This window comes from Hippoglossus stenolepis, chromosome 15 (genome assembly GCF_022539355.2).
Source record: "Hippoglossus stenolepis isolate QCI-W04-F060 chromosome 15, HSTE1.2, whole genome shotgun sequence".
Taxonomy (NCBI): Eukaryota; Metazoa; Chordata; class Actinopteri; order Pleuronectiformes; family Pleuronectidae; genus Hippoglossus; species Hippoglossus stenolepis.
Window position 1 is genome coordinate 12116523 of NC_061497.1, and position 18580 is coordinate 12135102.

The following is an 18580-nucleotide window of genomic DNA, read 5'->3' on the forward strand; positions in this document are numbered from 1 at the left end:
TAAGTGCAGCTTTATTACATCTGAGCGGTCGGAAATGTGGGGATGCTTTACTCTTTAATAGGAAACTTGTCAACACAATGGAAGCGACGATAATGATCAGATCGCACTATTAAGTAAGTGGTCGACAGTTGAATATATCTGTAAAATACTAATTATTAAGACTGTAGTATTGAGAGATTAATATCTAGGTTACATAAAACTTTTTTAGTTTCTCCAACTTTGGTTTCCAAAGTTTTTGCATAGGAAATCTTTAATTATGGCAAGAGTACGTCTTTGATTATTACTGTTATGAAGAACTGACCATATGTAGTGTCTCACAAGCAAAAGGATAATTTTGCAGAACTGACTGCTGCGTTTCTTTTTTCTTCATTACTCCTGTAACATATGTGGCCCTTCAGATTTTATTCAGGACCCTCTGGGCACGTCCCAAACACCAGGTTGGGGACACTGATGTGACTGATTGCAGTTAAGCAACCTTCAAGATTAATCTGCTCTCACAAAAACAAAACTCACGTAACTCAGACAGCAGGACACTTGCATTTTTATAATAAAATGCAAAAGAAACAAAAACAATCAAATCAAGCAGGAGACTCACAAAATGCTTTGGAAATCAATCAACAGTGATACCAAGTGATTTGTAGTTATTCGGTAAAGCATTTAAAAACTCTACAAACACTCCTATTTGGTATAATACTATTGTATCATAATAATTACATCAACATCGATGACTGACCACTCTTTTGTTGTATTTGATTGTTTTTTACTCCAATAATAATAACTTGTAAGTTTTAAGTGACACTATAACTTTGTTTATTATAGTTTTTTCTTAAAATAATCTTCTACTCAAAAGGAGAGTGTGTGGGAATGTCTTGGCCTTACACACACACACACACACACACACACACACACACACACACACACACACACACACACACACACACACACACACTGACATAAACTGTTCACCTCATGCATTAGACCACAGGGTGATGTACTGTCTTTCTAGCTCGAGGAACTGAGTGGATACTTTCACACCAATTGCCCCGTGACACATACACATCACCACATTTCAAAAAGGAAATCTCAAATCTGATTGCTCTGCTTTCTTCCACTATAAAGTGTCCTCTATGTCCAGCATAATGGAGCCTGACTTTTACCAGAAGCTTTTCATACTTATAATAGCAAGAGATTAACATTAAGCTCATTGGTCCAGTGGTCATGGCGAGTTAAGCTTCATTTGCTGCAGAGTCATTTAGAATAACTGCAACAATTGTGCCTTTGTGGTAATCATTATTGAAATGTGCTGCTTTCGCAGTAGTGTTTTTAGAGGGGAAAGGACATTACACTGTGTAAACTCTGCAGGGGGGTTATTTGAGGATAATTTGCGGATAACTGCCAGAAAGTTGCGTTCCCCGGAAGGAAACATCTTGTAATTCCTGCACAGTAAAGACATTTTCATCACTGATCAGTGTCATTATTTTTGCTGGACAGTTTTAAGTAGTGGTCTAATTATAACCTTCACCCCTGTCCATTTGTTGGTTGGTTGGTTTTTAAGCAACGTTGCACAAAAACTACTGGACAGATTTCCACATGTGGTTTGGTGATGATCGAGGAAGATCATGAGATGAGGCCTTTTTCACCGTTTTCACCATCTTTTTGGAAAAAAAACAACATATATGATTGTGTGAAATTTGGTGATTTCTTGTTTCTTACTTGGTTTGTAAGTAAGATTAGACAAGTTCTGTGCTTTAGTCTGAAATCAAGAAGCTACTCTCCTCCTCCGTCTTCCTTCTAGCGTCATAAACTCACACGGCCAAATCAGCTCACTGCTATCGATCTAACCTGCAGTTCAATAGTTCATCCTCTGCACTGCACTGTCCAAAGACCCAGATAAAACATATACCGCAGTACGCTGCTCGAGCTGATTTTTGCTGTCTGCATGAACAAGAAGTCAACCACGGCCTAACATAGTTATTAATACATTCTGTTTCAGTAAAAAAATGCTCTGTGTTGTCTGATGACCGCAGGACTTCTGTGTATTGATTTTCCTCCTCACTTCGGTATCTCTTAAAATTGACTTTCTACACTTTTTATAACTAAGTGTCGTAGACAGTGCAGCTTTTTTTAAACTCTTCATGTCTATTTCCAGGCAGATAACGGTTGTCGGCAGCCGCGGTTTGACAAAGAAAAGAGAGGGACGAGGAGCATGTTGATCCTTATTAAACCTGATAAAGATTCCCGGTGAGATGCTGGTGTGCAGTTGTTCAATCATGCATTCAAAGGCTCCGCCATTAAAATCAGTTCCCAGCATCCCTTGAAAACCATCCTGGAGTCTTTCACACATCATCTCAGTGAGAATTTCAAACAGCCGCCTAAGGCTAAACCTTTACAAGAGTATTTCTAACAGGGGTTTTTGACATGAACGCGTTTACAGTAAAACTTGGTTGTCACAGACAGAGGCTGTTTAAAGAACATTGAACACAGACAGGATTCGTGTGTTATATCTGTATTTTTAGTCACATCAGAATGGGCTTTAAGAACCACAGGAGGTGCACACATGTAGTGTAAAAGTGTCCGATCCCTTTGAGAATGGCTCGGGTTCCAGAAGTAAAATTCCCAGTCATTATTTCCATAGACGTTCGAGAAAATCCTCATTAAAAGAGTTTTAATCCTGGAAAAAGGCCGACCAGCTCCGAGATGAGTTGTGGCCATAAAACAATTTATTCAGAGCAAAACAAAAAACATTCTAAACAGAAAAAAAGGCAAAGGTACAACACTGTGTGCAAAATTCCTTTAAGAATAAAGGAACTAAACATCCCATAAACGACTTCCAGCGCGCTGCCTCTTGAATTTAACCTTGTTGTTAACATAGTGTTGCAATACATTGTAGTTTGTATAGCGTTTGATATAGTGTGAAGTGTACTGACCTTGTGAAGTAACTCTGAACTATCTGATCGTAGTCGAATGTAGCCGACCGGATCTTTGTGGTTATGGTGAACGTTTCCATGGTAACAGTGAGATCCACCAATCAGAGATGTCACTATTAACCCTGAGGATTGTGGGTAGAGCAGTGATTCTCCTTCTCTTGACATTGCAAATAAAACACGTTGAAATCACATACAGACTTGTGGCTTCTACAGGAGCATATTAACTTGTTTCACAATCCTGTGGCTGAGGGAAGTTCGCCTTGGATGGTTTCTATATTATGGCTGATAATCAAAATCTCTATTCAGATATGTTTTACGTCTGGAATCACAATGAGGGTTTAACCATAGATATATCCCTGCATTTACAAGCCTATTGTTAAGCAATTGACAGCAAAAATAATACTTTTCAAAGAAAATACAAGTCATTGCAGCATTTTCCATTTTAATCTAGTAGTGTTCAGAGAGGACTCTCAATCATGTGGGTGGTAAATGGCACGGCTGGCCGATATCAAAGGTCAAACCAATACATCAGTCCGACTGGAGAGGAAATAACAAGCCCCATGCGTCACATTGAGACATCATCAGAGTCATTAAAATAAATGGGAAAAGTGACAATAAAAAATAAAACACAGACAAATTTATAGACAGGACAAAGGTTTCGCAGCCGTCAGTGTTTGCTGGTAAAGTCTGTCTGGCTCATGCACAATCTGCTGCCTCGCTTATCTCGCCTCACAAATAATCCATCCCATGTCTGTCTACCGCTCCAGAAAACTCCCGGAAACCAGCATGAAAACGAAAAGCGAGTGTTGCTGGTGTTTGACCATCATTCAATATTATAACCTCATAAAAGTGTATAGGAGCTTGTTTAACAACGGATATTCCTTTGTTGGCCTGTGCCCCACTACATTTATATTCATATACAGAAAGCAATTTAGCCAGTGTGCTACAGACATCTGTGCTAATTTACCTCGAGGTCACTGTTTCATCACCAAAGTCACCGACATATAATGATGTTCTGTGCTCAATTTTCAGCTCTGCTTTCTGTAAACATATGGAGAGTGTAATTATCGGTTAACCTCTGCCGTTTATAGATGATGGTTTTGGCATTTTCATTTCCTTGCTCTGTGTGTGTGTGTGCGTGTGCGTGTGTGTGTGTGTGCATGTGTGATATGTGTGGATTTAGGTTACAGTTAGGCAGGATTTGGTCCCTGTTAAGATTAGTGGTCAGATATGAATTGTGTTTAGATTAGGGTTAGGTATCAATTGGTCCCAGTTAAGGTTATGAGATAAGGTTTTAGGTTTGACTGTCTACAATGAATGGGAGTAAATGCAAAGTCCTAATAAGGATAAATGTAAACTTTCTGGAATTGATTGCAATAATAATACCAGATATAGTGAAAGAAAAGGGAAGTGTGTCACTGGTTTATTCCATCGAGTGATCTACTAACATAAGAGTAGCTTGTAACCATTAGTTGACAAGTATTCTATGTGGCCCACAAACACAGTGAATATTCTATTGGGCCGTCTATAACCTGAAGGAGTCCTGGGCTATTTTGGCCATTTTTTAAATTCTGTTGATTTTGTGTTTATACACGACATTAAAGAATGTCAAGAAAGGCATTTAATTGTTTACTTCGATAAAGTGTAGAGCAACCAAAAACTTAAGGTTTTTAAACTAAAGGTTTTTAAACGTAGAAAATTTAAATACAGGTTGTTAATGAAGTACAGTAATGAAAATGAAATTGTAAGACTGATATCACATAGAGTTATATATACTATTTAGTGTAAAAAGCAGGTGTAATCATATGCGTTTCTTTCATTGTTGTATCTATACGATATATCAGCACTCCATGTTGTACTTTGTCATATGATTTGATCATGCCGGTGTAATCGGTGCCTCCTAAGAGTTAAGATTTATTGTTAGTGTATACATATACGTGTATATATATATATATATATATATATATATACACGTATATGTGTGTGTTTGTGTGTTTTTGTGTAAAACACATGGCATTCCACCTGACATGGCTTTTACGTAACTATTCTAGCATCATCTATCTGCAGAGTGGAACCCACCTCCGCCATTAATTTATAAGTCAACATTTCCTTTGAATTCCCAGGGAAGCGAGGCAGACTGGAGCTGATAGCTTGCAGGCACGCAGGCAAGGTACAGTAACATGGCGCTAGACAGCAGCTGTCTTCCTTTCCCGTTTCAAATGCCAGTTAGCAAGCATTGTATCCCGACTTCAAAATGAATTGATCTCCGTTTCCTCAGGAGAGCTGGCTGAGGTTTAGCGTTATCCAGCAGAACCTATATTTATCCAATGAGTCTAAACATATATATATATGAGTACATGTATAATTTTAAGATCAAACAAACTGTCATTTAGATTTCTCTTCCCCATCTTTTGGGAAATGTTTGGGTGTAGAGCTTTGTGTAAAACACTTGTGTGGAGAAAGTGGCCTGTACTCTGTTGTAATGTCGTATAAACTGTGACAAAAGTTGTACAAAAAGTGCTCGATCAAATCCCAATTTTTCTTTGACCTTCACGTCAGGTGGAGTCATCCTCGATTATGAGTGTGTCCCAAAGGCCACAAGGATAATCCAGGATAGAGGTTCAGACTTAATCTTGTGCCCCGGGACCGAGGCTCAAGAAAACATATTGCTGTTCATAACATGGTGACCTACCCGAAATAGACTTGTGAGCCACTTCTGAGTCTGAACTATATAAAGTCAATGGTATGGATTGTGTTTGGAGAAGCTGGGATCAGACAGACATGACGGGCAATTGACACAGTGATTTACGTGAAGTACAGCGTAACTAATTATTTATAACCAATATATAGACTTGTAATAGAAAAAGATTTACAGCAGACTGAATGTAGTTTTATTGATTATATTTCAATGATTATATTTGTTTAAAAAACTGCAACTCCTCCGGCAAACACAATCGGATGCTGGATGCCTTTCTTAGCGACAGAATCATCAAGAATATGTTGGGGAAATGTCGGAGTTGGAGAAATTAGGGGTACATTGAGCCAACCACTTCTTTTACGCCCTTAACACAAGTCAATAGTGGATAAACAACATGTAACATAGCCTTTTTGTATTTGACAGCAGTGGTATATATGATCCACAAAGTTTACAATTGGGAGTTAGAAGATCAGAGGTAGGAACCGGAGTGTTCCAAGTGGAAGAGGAGGGGAGCATCAGCCACTGTCCCCGCCTCCACGGGAGAGTGACGGTCGGGCCGTGTGGAGCGGTTGAAAGCGTGTGGGGAGGGGCGAGTCTGTGCTCGTCCCAGTCCCGTGCTCGTAGAACCGCATGTGCACGCAGAGCAGAAATGCTCATTAGCGGATACTGCTCCGTGCACTTGTATCATGGGGGCCTGGTTTTTAAGTGCATGAATTTTGACACGAAATAAACGCCATATATATGCTGTTATGTGAAAAGATAATGAATGTCATACATAGTTGTATCATTATAACATATGTCTTCATAGGTGAAGAAGTTGGAATAATTGACAAATTCTGTATATTAATGAACACTTATAGACATCTTTATATTTGCTTACAGACTGTAAATAAACCATTTAATACATACGTATTAGACAGATTATTAAAATGCTGCTTATGAGACTTGATATTAAATGTTACCAAAGTACAATATGAAAACATAAATGATCTAAAAATTATGATTTCTCTGTAATATTATGTCCACTTTATGACTCATTTTATTAAGACTGACATATCCAACAGATTGCATTTTAATATATATACACTCACACTATGAATTGTTAGCATAAAAGAGGCCATTTCATGGAGGTACGTAGGAGTGGAGGAGTGGAGGAGGAGGCCGGCACCTCCCACAGGGACATTCATTTCACATTGCCAACCACTAAAACATCAAGTTCAGTGCAGCTCGCACAATGTTGCATTGATTGAGCCTTTGTAAAATGAGACGGCCGTCTGTAGAAATAATCATGCAAATTATTAGGGCCAAGCACATTGGTCACATTACATCTTGATCAAGTCAGGCCTCCTGTATTTCACTGTTCTCATACGCATGTAGGCGTTGAAAGTGAAAGGGAGTCTGACCTTCCATTGTTTCCCCACAATAACCTTTAGGTGGTCGAGTCCGCGTCCAGACTGAGCTCTGCCTCCTGCTTGCTTCAGCATCACATAACAAAAATCCCACCCACCCTTTTACACAACATCCTACATGATCTGCTGCGTGTGGAATTGAGAAAACATCCGTCGACCATGTAATGAAGTTCAGGTGGAGAGATGTTATCATTATGAAAAGGTCTTAACCTCCTCAGGGCAAACGTCTGCCCTGCTGCTTGTGCAGAGCTTTCCCGCCGGTGGCCCCGTTCACCTTGTTACCGGCCGCTCTGAGGTAACGGCGCTGTGTGTCTGCAGCCTCCGCGAGACCTCAGAGAGCAATTAAAAGATCTCTGTGTCCACTGGCTGCGGAGACGCATTAGTCGCTGCTGCTTTTCAAGTTTCAAACGAGACATTTCTAGGATCACAGGCATCGTCCTCCTCAGGAAGCAACGGCCAACTGATTCTCTTGATAAGTGGAAATTGCACTCAAGCATGGAGGCTTTATTCACTGTGCATTCTTTCAGACCGGTTACAGTAGTGGACTCCATTAAAGTTAACTTCTCATAAAATTGCCTTTAATTCTTCGCCATGATTCTTGTCAGTTCGTGCTGATTCACCCTGTTTGTGGGATGAATGTGTGAAAAACTCTGCTACCGCCACAGATTGAATGGATTTTGTTGGAAACGCTGCAGAGAAAGTGAAACAAGAATCCTAGATCCGCCCATTAATTTGAATCTGCGCCAAAATTTAACGAGTTCTTTACTGTCCCATACTGCATCCTTCCACCAAGTTTTGTAACAATCCGTCCAGGAGTTTTTGCAGAATCCTGCTGACTAACAGACAGTGGAAACATAACCTCCTCTGCAAAGGCAATAACTTGATAACAAACTGGTTTTCCATTCACATAAACGTGCGTGATTCATTTTTCTATATAGAAATCCTCCATTCTCAAGTACTATTTCCCAGACATTCCATGATCTTTAAATTTTCCCCCGCAGTCGACATAACCTTCAGTTCAGCCTCCTGACTTCAGCTGTGTTCAACATAAAGACAGTGTATCCCCACAAATGATCGTCTCTGCCACATCTCTGCTCGCTGTGACTCATATGGAACCTGAGCTCAAGACTGCCGGCGCAGCTCCTCACAGCTGCAATACAGAGGAAGAAAAGCTCGAGCAATCTGTCAGACACTGGCAGAGCTTAGAAGAAGTTATAAGAGTTAACCTGGGACTTACAGGAAGCTAAAACATCAGGCAAAAACCATCCCTGCACTGAAACACACCACAGGTCGTTGTCTCACCACTCACAGCATATTTACAGCTTTTTAGCCTTTCAGGCATGAGTGGGGGACGTTTGACATTTACATAGATGTGAAACGAAGTCGAGCACCTGAGGGAATAATGTCCCATTTGGCTTATTTGTGTTTCTCTGTCGTCGCAGTTTCTCACATTAAAAAAAAACGTCTTTGTTGTCTTATGTGTTGTATTTTCAGGGGTTTTCTCTAAAGGGCAATATTATGTCATCAGAGTTACGATGCAGACACCAAATTCAGAAAATTTCCAAATACCAAATATTACACAACGTGGAAAGAATTAGTGTGACACATTCACAGTGTTTACTAAGCTGTTAAGGAATTAATGTGGTTACAAAAACACAAAACGACTGACTTGGATGTTTGGGGGCTGATGTAATACAGATATATCGATATTTAAGATTAATTAAAACTGAATTAATTGAAATACTCTGTTTTACAACAATTTTTATATTTACCTGAGTGTAGATGTGCTAACGGGTGAAAGAGAGTTGATGCTGAAAAAGAAAACAAATCAGGCCCCATGCTTTTGAGAATTACATCCTACAAATATCAGAGGATGGCACTAAAAGAAATGAAAGATGGCTAAATTATACAATCATCACTTTATTAGATAAAAGACAGAGGAACCTCAAAAGTTCAGTTCATTTACCACACAGATAAGCAACCAGGGAAATGCGTCTGCAAGAAAGAGCAATGGCTGAACTTTTCTGTTAATCTAATTGGTTCCCTTCATCCTTCTGATCTAAAATGAGTTTTAGTTTGTATGTGGGCAAAATGAATAGTTTAGTTACGGTTATCACAAAGTTTTCAGCCTATTAATATTCAGTTTAATATGAGAGGGATATCTAAACTTTATTTAAAATGAATGAAAATAAGTCAACATTTGGACTTTTTTGATTACCTTGAACCAATCCTGCTGTTCTGTCAAGTCTCATTTGATTACTAGTAGTATTTTAGGTTTGGCAATAGTTTCTCACCTCTGCCAGGGAGGTTCTGTTTTGGCTTCTGTCCGTTTTGCTTGGTTGGCTTTTGCCTGTCAGCAGGATTCTGCCAAAACAGCTTAGGAGATTTCCACAAACCTTGGTGGATGGATGGGACTTAGACCAAGAAAGAACCCATTACATTTAGGCCTGGATCTTGACAAAGTTTTACTTTCTTTAACATTGCGAAATAGGGAGTTTTTTCGCCAGTTTCCCAGGCAATAATGTGTAAATCTTGATGACAAAAAACAGACAATTTACTGCAGATCCAAATAAATATCCTGATCGAGCGGAGTTAAATAAAGTTTCATAAGGGGTCAGCTGGGTCTCGGTGGAGGAATGCGCTCGTTTGACATGAGAAAGTTCAACATTTCCTAAAATATTTCCAAAGGGGAAAGGAATTTGCCTCCAGCTTCCTCGGTTTCATTTGTGTGTCTGCAGAAGACCAAAGTAATTGTCTTAACTGTGGTGTGATTCAAAACACCACCACTAACAGACTCAATGGGATGTCAAAGTCCTCCATTTCCGCTGTCTACTCCTTTAACATAACACAATGTTACAGCGGAAGACCGCAGGGTAGAAGAAATACACAGTTTTCTTGCTCAGACCTGCGTGAGGCTACACTACAAAGACGCAATTACAGCCTTTCACAACATGTATTACTAATACAGCACTCACAAAGTTACTCACAGTGAAAACCACTGTCTAATCATCTCCTCTCTGCCCGCTGATGTGTGCTGTTTGGATCGCAATGTTCTCCACTGTGGCTGAAGCGAAGGGTTTTTAAACTGAATGGATTTCTGTTAGACTGGAAATTACTTGGGAGTGCTCACTTTTTTCGTGCGCCCAAATATATTTGTGTTTCTTTTAATACAGTACACAGAAACATGTTGTGCTCGTTACTTAAACATGCATCCCTTCGTGTAATGTGCAGCAAGATGAACGGAGCAGCAAAGCCCGGATTTCCAGGCTCTGTTGTTTTTTTTTACTCTCTTTGCAGCTGTAACGTTCTGCTGATAGGATGAAAGCAGGTGATGGCTGTACACAGGGGTGTTGATTCACTCTGGGATCGACAGAGTTCGTAACCCATTCACATAACAGTGATTGGTTTGAGTCAGTTGTATGTATCAAAAAAAATATTTCATGCTGGAGCTTTTAGTTCTATTCCTCCATAGATTTAAAATCACATTTGTAAAAAACGTTTTTTGGTATTTTGGATTTGTGTTTACTTGTTTAGCCAGTTAAAAAGATGTGCTTTCTATATTGCACACCACATTCAAACAGAACAAACTGAAGTTAATAACGCTGTCACCAGAGATTTATGTCTTTGCACAGAATAGTAATGTGTTTTTGCCCCTATTTTACAGTCTTCATATTCTTGTTGCATTGCATGGAAATGATCATATTATATATCAGAGGCACTATATCATTATTCTCAACTCTTCTTTTACCTCACTAGATTTCTATCTAATAATAACTTATTCTCTTCCTTCTCCTAACCATCATGTCGTGCAGTGGTTAGCAAACTAGGTGTCAGGACCCCCGGGGGGATCGTGAGACACAGAAGGAGGGTCACAAGATGATTCCCAGAAATCAAATCAAATCAGACACAATTCTCATGATCGTACTGAGCCACAAAGCTTAAACATACTAGTTAAATATAAGATAATGAATTAATGAATTAATTTTCTTGATCTCCGTGTGACCACTGAGGTGATCACGACAGATTAATGACAGCATCAGGTACAGCAGGTGGATTTACAGCACCAAAATAAACGTTTCAATATATGCATGTAGATGAATTATAAGTGAGCACCGATGATTTTAGTGGATACCAATGTTCAGACTATTGACCTTATTTGGAATAAGAGCATAGCCCGATTATGACAGACATCATTACGTCCACTAAGCCGTTATGTCCGATGTTATTCTGCCAGTTTAAAAACCATAATCTGAAATAGTTTAATGTAGGATGCTACCGTTAAACATTTTAAAGGGGACATAGCATGCAAATTCCACTTTGTTAGTGCTTCTACAGGTTAATGTGGGTATCTGGCATGTCTACCAACCCAAAAACTCTGGGGAAAAAACACTTGCGCGTTTTGTTATAGTTCCTCTAAGTCAGAAACGTCATGCTTGAGCGACTCGATTGCGCTTCCTGGGTATTGTGTCGTAACAAGGAACTGGAAGTCTCCTACATGGTCTTGGCCCACCTCTGCTCGTCCCGTGTGAACAGCCAGGCGGCTGCGCGCTGAGAACGGCGCTGCGCTGCTCGAGCGGTCTTCCACACTGCCAGCTGTGTGGAAGACTTCCGCAGTGTTCAGCTCTACTGTATGCCGGGTTACAGTATTTACGCCGGGTACAGTAGTTACGCCAGTACAGTAGTTACGCCGGGGTACACGACGCGGAAGCGCCGCTGCAAGGCAGCGCAGCGCCGTTCCAGCACGCAGCCGCCTGGCTGTTCACACGGGACGAGCATTTCTCCGCGCTGGTCAGCCCCATAGACTGTATATATAAGGTCAGCCCGCGATTCTGCTTTCTCCGCTTGTTGTTGTACCCGTTGAATGTCGGGGTTCGGGGTAAATGATGGTCTTCATAGCCCCCCCCACCCTTCTCTTTCTCTCTCTGTCTGTCTGCTTGTGTGCTTGTAGTGGATGGGCAGAGGGGACATTTAATTATGTGATTGGGAAAATTAAAACTCCAGGACAACAAGGGAATACAAAGTATGGGATGCATATTTGATAATTTATATCATATAAAATATGTAATTTATATCGTTTAAAATCATGGGGAGAGGGGAGGGGAGCTGGCTCATTAGCATTTAAAGGAACAGGCACTCAAAACAGGTCACTCTGTGGAGGGCTGTTTTATACAGGGTAAAAAGGGTGCTGTTTTATATGATCCTTGTGGTATTTTGACCAAAGTATGTTACAGACATTTCATTAAGACCCCAAGGAACCATATCAACTTGTGGTAAAATGGGCATGCTATGTCCCCTTTAAGTGTCTTCTTTCTAATTCTGAAAAAGCTCCTTTGAACTTTTTTCCATCTGGTTTACACCCATGTTGGTAACTGCCGTATTTCTATGTTGCAAAATGCTGTTAAAACTCTAATAGGATTTATTAATGCGATTAAGAAGTGTACATGTTTACATAATGTGACTGAGGTCAGAAAACTCCACATGTTGCTGTTAACATGTCAGTGTCTTATTCAGACTATTGTCTTACTCTAGTTAATATCGGAGTGTTGGTGTCCATGTAAATGTAGTCAGTATCCTTTGGGATAATGGGGGGTCAAGTTATTTTGGGGGTCGTGGGCTGAAAGCTTGGGAACCGCTGATGTAGTGAATGTGCTTTTTAAGCAACGTGCGTCACCCGGCTCTATGGCTCTGTCTGTCTGGACCACCACTTTGTTTGAGTCTGAAATAATCTACTAGGTGGATGGCCATGGAATTTGGTGTGGACACTCATTTCTATTTGTCCTGTACTTGTTGCTGCAGGCTTGCTGTTGTTTTTAGGGTAACGATTGAAGCAGTATTTCTTACTGAAAACAGTCCAATCGTACCCAGTAGGCTACTTTCATGCCCTCATTAGCCCCCAGTATTGACATCATCAGTAATCAGTAATTTGTTCTTCACAAATAAACCTGCTCATTATTTAAAGCCACCAGACTTCCTCCCTGACCTCTCGTAACCGTTGGGCGAAGGGTCACGTATCGGGGATAATTTAATGCGAGTTGATAGCTCATTAGGATGCAAACAGACGCGGGTTGTGCTCAGCTATGTTTAACAGATTGGAAAATACAAGCCACGCTGCCAGTTTCACTCAGATATGCGACAGGTTATTTCATGATTAGTCATGGTCTCTTATGAGTCACCCTGCAAAGACTGACTGCTGGAGAGGGAGTTCAATCTGCTGCCAATGTCACACTGACTAACAGAGTTAGGAGAAATATCCAAACCTCCATAACACACACTTCACTCACTCGTCCACCAAGGATTTCAAAACACGGTTACAGTGTATGAGACTGGAAGATACAGGAGGCAATCTAACATCACCCTGCAGACGCTGGAGCCGACTGTCGTTGTTTACTGTGTGAGACGTACTCTCATACCTTTTATGAGTTATGATGGCTTTTATACCATGTCCGTATGTGCCAAATATGATTTGTGAACTTAATGGGAGTTTTGCTGAGCTTACAGTAAATAATAATTACATTGACCCCAGAGCCATTCCATTATATATACCATCTCAGAGTTTCAACTGTCAGCAGGCTGGATACCGGACATGCATCGACCTAATCTAACAACCTAACAACCAACCATCTCTCAGCTTCTGTGCAGCTGATTTGTTTTAAGATCTCTCTACAGCTAGACTGTGCAGTTTATCATCACTGCTTGTGTGCTATTTAATTAACCATGTCACGACTCACATGTGAAGCCCATTCATAATCATTATTCTTTATGATAATGGGAACCCAGATTCTCTTAAACCGGTAAACACTGGAAGATTTAACTTTGGTAGTTATTGAAATAACAGTAATGCCGGTGCACGGCTAAATCAGATATGTTAGATTGTTCATGAAAATCATTCCTCTCCTTGGTCTCATATAGAGTTCATTCAATAATATTAAAATACTTCACAGAGGAGAACTCACTGCTGCTGAGCTGACGTTCTATTGCCACGAAGCCAACACATACTGACTGAGAGCATCCGTGAGAGACTTCCTCCATTTGTGCCTGCAATCTGTTACCATCACACATCGCATGTAAACAGCTGCATCGTGAAACTCAATCCAACATATTGTGGGCGCTTGTCTCGCTTGTGTCAACAGCCTGGACATCTTGTTTAAGCAGAAAATAAGAGCTTATTTTATGACAGAGCTGCTTCCTCTCTCCCTCCAAATGGTTTAACAGACCTAAAACTGTCAGTATTATGCTTCTAAAAATATGTAATAATTATTCAGTGTATTGTCTAAAAACAACCAGAGCTATTTTATATATTTTGTTGACTTGTGTTCCTAAATTATCCAATCCCCAATTTTATTCAAGTTAACAGGATGTTTAATTTTGGTTTATTTGGGTCATGTCTACTTTACTCATCTCTGCTCAAACATCTCACACTGCTAGCCAGTTAGCCAGTCGACCTTTGCGTCCTTCCACTGTTTGTGTTGGTCACTGCTTAACATGAATTACACTTTAATATATTACTTCATCCATGAACAGGATTTGTGCCTGAGTCTTGTCAGGTAGATTTAAATTGGCAGTGGCGGTGAAGACAACCCCCATGACCCCATGCTGCTTAACGACATCATCAAACTAGTTGTTTTGTTATTTTTTTGATTGAGAGACACCTAGTGGCTGAAGTTTCATATTGTACATTTAAATAGGCTTCAGAATTATCAAGAACAATAATCATATTATACTGTGAAACTCCCTTCTTCTCAGAGGAGCTTTAGTTATATATTTATTCAAGTTTAAAATGTAAGTTTGTTTTAAACATACTGTATATGAAAATAGACGACATGACTGCTCCCCAAAAGTGAAACCAAAACACCTTGGTCGCCACCTTGTGGCTGGCTGCAGTATGGGAAATACATGTTTCTCAAAGATGGCCTCTGTCATTTTAGCTAGTTCTTATCACACTGATGTTTGTCCGATGGTTTTCTGGTAAGTTTGGTTTTATTTAGTTATTAGATGCATAAGGATGCAGTGAAAGGTCTTGATTGACAGCTGACACCGAATTGGTTGAGCACATATTGGCTGGACCTCGCTACTGCCGCTCAATCCACAGATTGCTACTGCACAGGCTTTGGCTTCAAATACACAAGATGGCAGCGTCCGTATCCAGGATATTTTGCCTTTATTTCTGGATAGTGGGAGGAAGCGTAAACATGTCGTCCATCTTTATGGTTTAAAACAATAATAAATGCAAAGGTACCTTGAGTGCAACATCTGTTCAGCAGCTCACATATAAGTGAAGAGCCTCTCTGTCTTTCGAATTAATTTTCTAATTCCAACCAAAAAATAATTAAAATGAAAATATGCCAGCAACAGCAAGTTCATAGCAGGGCTTGGTAATTTAGGCTACTGGCTCAGAGATGCCCGAGACAATATGTGATTGTGGTTGGAAAAAGTTTTTAATTATTTAATAGCTGAGATTATGTGAATTAATGATGTAGAACTTGAGTACTGGTTTAAGACACAGTTATATCAAGTCTTGGTTAACCTATATGGTGTGTTATACTATTTCCATCCACTAGTGTTTGCAGTAGCTTTCCATCCATCTATATGTATATATATATACACAGTATATCTCTTTCTGGTTATAATGGATGCTTAAGGGCATGGATGGGTTAAAATGTAAAATAATGCACAAATACTTCAGATGAAAACTGGGAACAAAGATCTCAAGCTACTTCAGTTTTGTCCGCGAAGAAAAATAATGTAAAAGAAAAAGAATACAGGCATAACTATATTGTCCCAGCTTCATCCCACTATGTGTGTCAGAGGTAGACTGAGGGGAAAGCCTCTATTACAGCATCATAAGTGAACAATAAAACTGAAATATTCCCTTAAAAGTCCTACCAGAAGGCTGTAAATCAGCCTGAACTAGCCTCGGTGTGATGACCGATTTAAACACCCATAGGCAGTTTGCAGACAGAGATAAGAGCCGGCCAGGAGGCTGCATCTGCAGCTCGAGCACAGGGCTGTGACTGCAGAGGATCTATTTGCATCAGAGAGGAGTGTTTTCTTTTTATAATAACAGGCAATTTGTTAAAGAGGATATTTGGAAACAATAATCATATGAAGGCTATTTATTAAAACAATGGATTTTCTAAATGGATTGTTCACTAACCGAAGAAGTAACAGCAATCATAATATGCCTGCAGGTGAAGTAACCAAGAGCACATATAATTATGGCAATAAGCGGTGTAAGAGTGGGGTCAGAGGCTCGCCAAGAGGCTCGGTGCTTCTGCACACAGTGAGTGCTGTGGGTGTGTGGAGATACAAGATGAAGTATAAATTGTCTCACTTTGGCAGTTAGTGCCTCTGTTCATTGTACAATTTTCCAGGATGAAATTCCCTAAAGTGTCTCCTGGGCACTGTCCAGTTTGGGGCCTGACATTATGCAAGGCTTGATTTCCAAAATGGTGAATCCCCACCCTGCTCTGACTGTCCCTCTGTGCCCCGCTCTGTATGGGAACACGGTGGGTTTCACTTCACACCCAGACCACGCAGCAGCTGAGCCTCAGATGAATGGTAGTCTATGCTGGCTGCTGGTGGAGAGGGGAGCTTCCAAGTCCCTACTGCAGGGGCTGCGAGAGAGAAGAAAGGTTACATTCAGTTTACATCATAAAGGCTAGACACACGCACACACACACACACAGACACACACACACACGTACACGTACACGTACACGTACACACACACAAAGAGGCCTTCACATTCAGAGCCTGCCTCGCTCTGCCTTCGTTTCTGTCTTTGTCAGCCTCTCTAACACTCACCAGCACAGACACGCTAACTTATACATCATTCACTCACTGTTCCTCTCGCAGAGTCGGAGCTCTCAGTCTGTTTGGTGGGAGATAAAATTCTAAAAACCGTAATGAAGAATTGAAGAACACAGAGTGCATGCAATCATGTGGTGTCATTGTGGGCGTCTTCAATGTGGCAAGCCTGTGTCTACACAACATCACATCATTCTGAAAATGTGCAGAGTACTGAGTCCGGACATTTTCTGGAGTTTGCCGTTTGCCTTTCTGAGAAGAGTAAATAAAGAAGCAGGACATGATGTAAACATTCTGCTGCGGAAATCATGTGTTTGTTTACATCACGTCAACAAGGGGGGTGGGGCTGACAGGAAAAGCTCTGGAATAGGTCCGGAGCAAATAACATTGTGTTCTCACATACACTCCCTCCAGAAAATGTTATAATAATGTCTGGACTTTAGTGCGTGACATCAGCAGCAACTTGTAGTAAATGCATATGAGTGCATCCATCAACATTATAACCATCATTATTGTTTAGATTTGATTAAATATGTTGTGTGCAGGACTTTGCCTGTGAATTAACTTAACGAGCACAGCTCTATCAAAAATCAAGATGGAGTTCTGCAGCTATAAAACAAGGCTGTCACTCCGCTCTGCTTTTAAGGCAACATGACAGGATTTACGGACCTTTGAAGCCAGACCATATGTGCTTAGTTTACAGATGCATTGAAACTGCAGAACTATTTAATGTGATATCAGGAAGAAAGTCACCAAACTGCATCACTAACAAGGATCATAATAAATGGAACTGAAACATATCCAACACATACATAACAGGAAAAGTGAATATTCAGCCAGTTCCAGCTCACCTTTAATGGGTGATTATCTCAACGTTTTCTCTAGGATAACAGTATGTATTCAAGGAAAAGCACCCGGGTCATTTATGTAAAGGAAAATATAATTTTAATTCCTCATTAAATTATGATATATGGTGATATTTAGTATCATAAATGTTTTCGTTTCCAAAGAGATGTCACCTTGGATCATCTGTACATACTGACTCAAACGGCACAAGCTAAAAACAGGCTCACATGCAGTGGCTGAAGGGACTGTGGCAAACTGTGCAGACTATACATCACTCTTGATATGATTCAACATAAGATGGATTTTATGTAGTTGAGGTCACGACTGCCTTCTCCCCCACTCAGCCTGAGCAACTGGCTGCTGTCTTCAGCTGCTGGAGCTTCCTCTGTGGCCTGATAAAGAGCCATGTACTAATCCTTCACTTTCCCCAGCCCACTTCTGTAACCTATTAAAACTCACCATCCATATAAGATTGCCATTGGGCAGATTTGTTAATGGAAACGGGGCATAACAAGGCAAGTCATACAGCCGCGGCGTTCTGCGCAGCGTTAATGCTAAAAGTCGTTGTAACTAACCCATGTAATTAGAGGAATTATAGATAAATGGAGAATGACTTGAATGTCAACCACTGTTCTGTGAAAACCCACCTTACGAAACGAGGCGTCATGTGATCCACATTCAGCCTCAATTGACCTCGGCTAAAACGTGCTTTTTACGGAAGGCGTACTCTTGAATTTACTCGGGGTGCCAGGTCATTATTGTTCTTTTATCAGTACTTTGTATTGTGTTATTATTATTATTATTATTATTATTATTATTATTATTATTATTATTATTATTATTATTATTATGTGGTCCTCACAGCCGCTAAAGTAGATTCCTTCATGTTGCTG

At 40.3% G+C, this 18580-nt stretch overlaps 1 protein-coding gene across 10 annotated transcripts in view; it reads left to right on the forward strand.

The window, feature by feature from the left end:
* nrxn2a (neurexin 2a) overlaps positions 1 to 18580 on the forward strand; it is a 125419-nt gene that overhangs the window by 63915 nt on the left and 42924 nt on the right. The window lies entirely within an intron of this gene.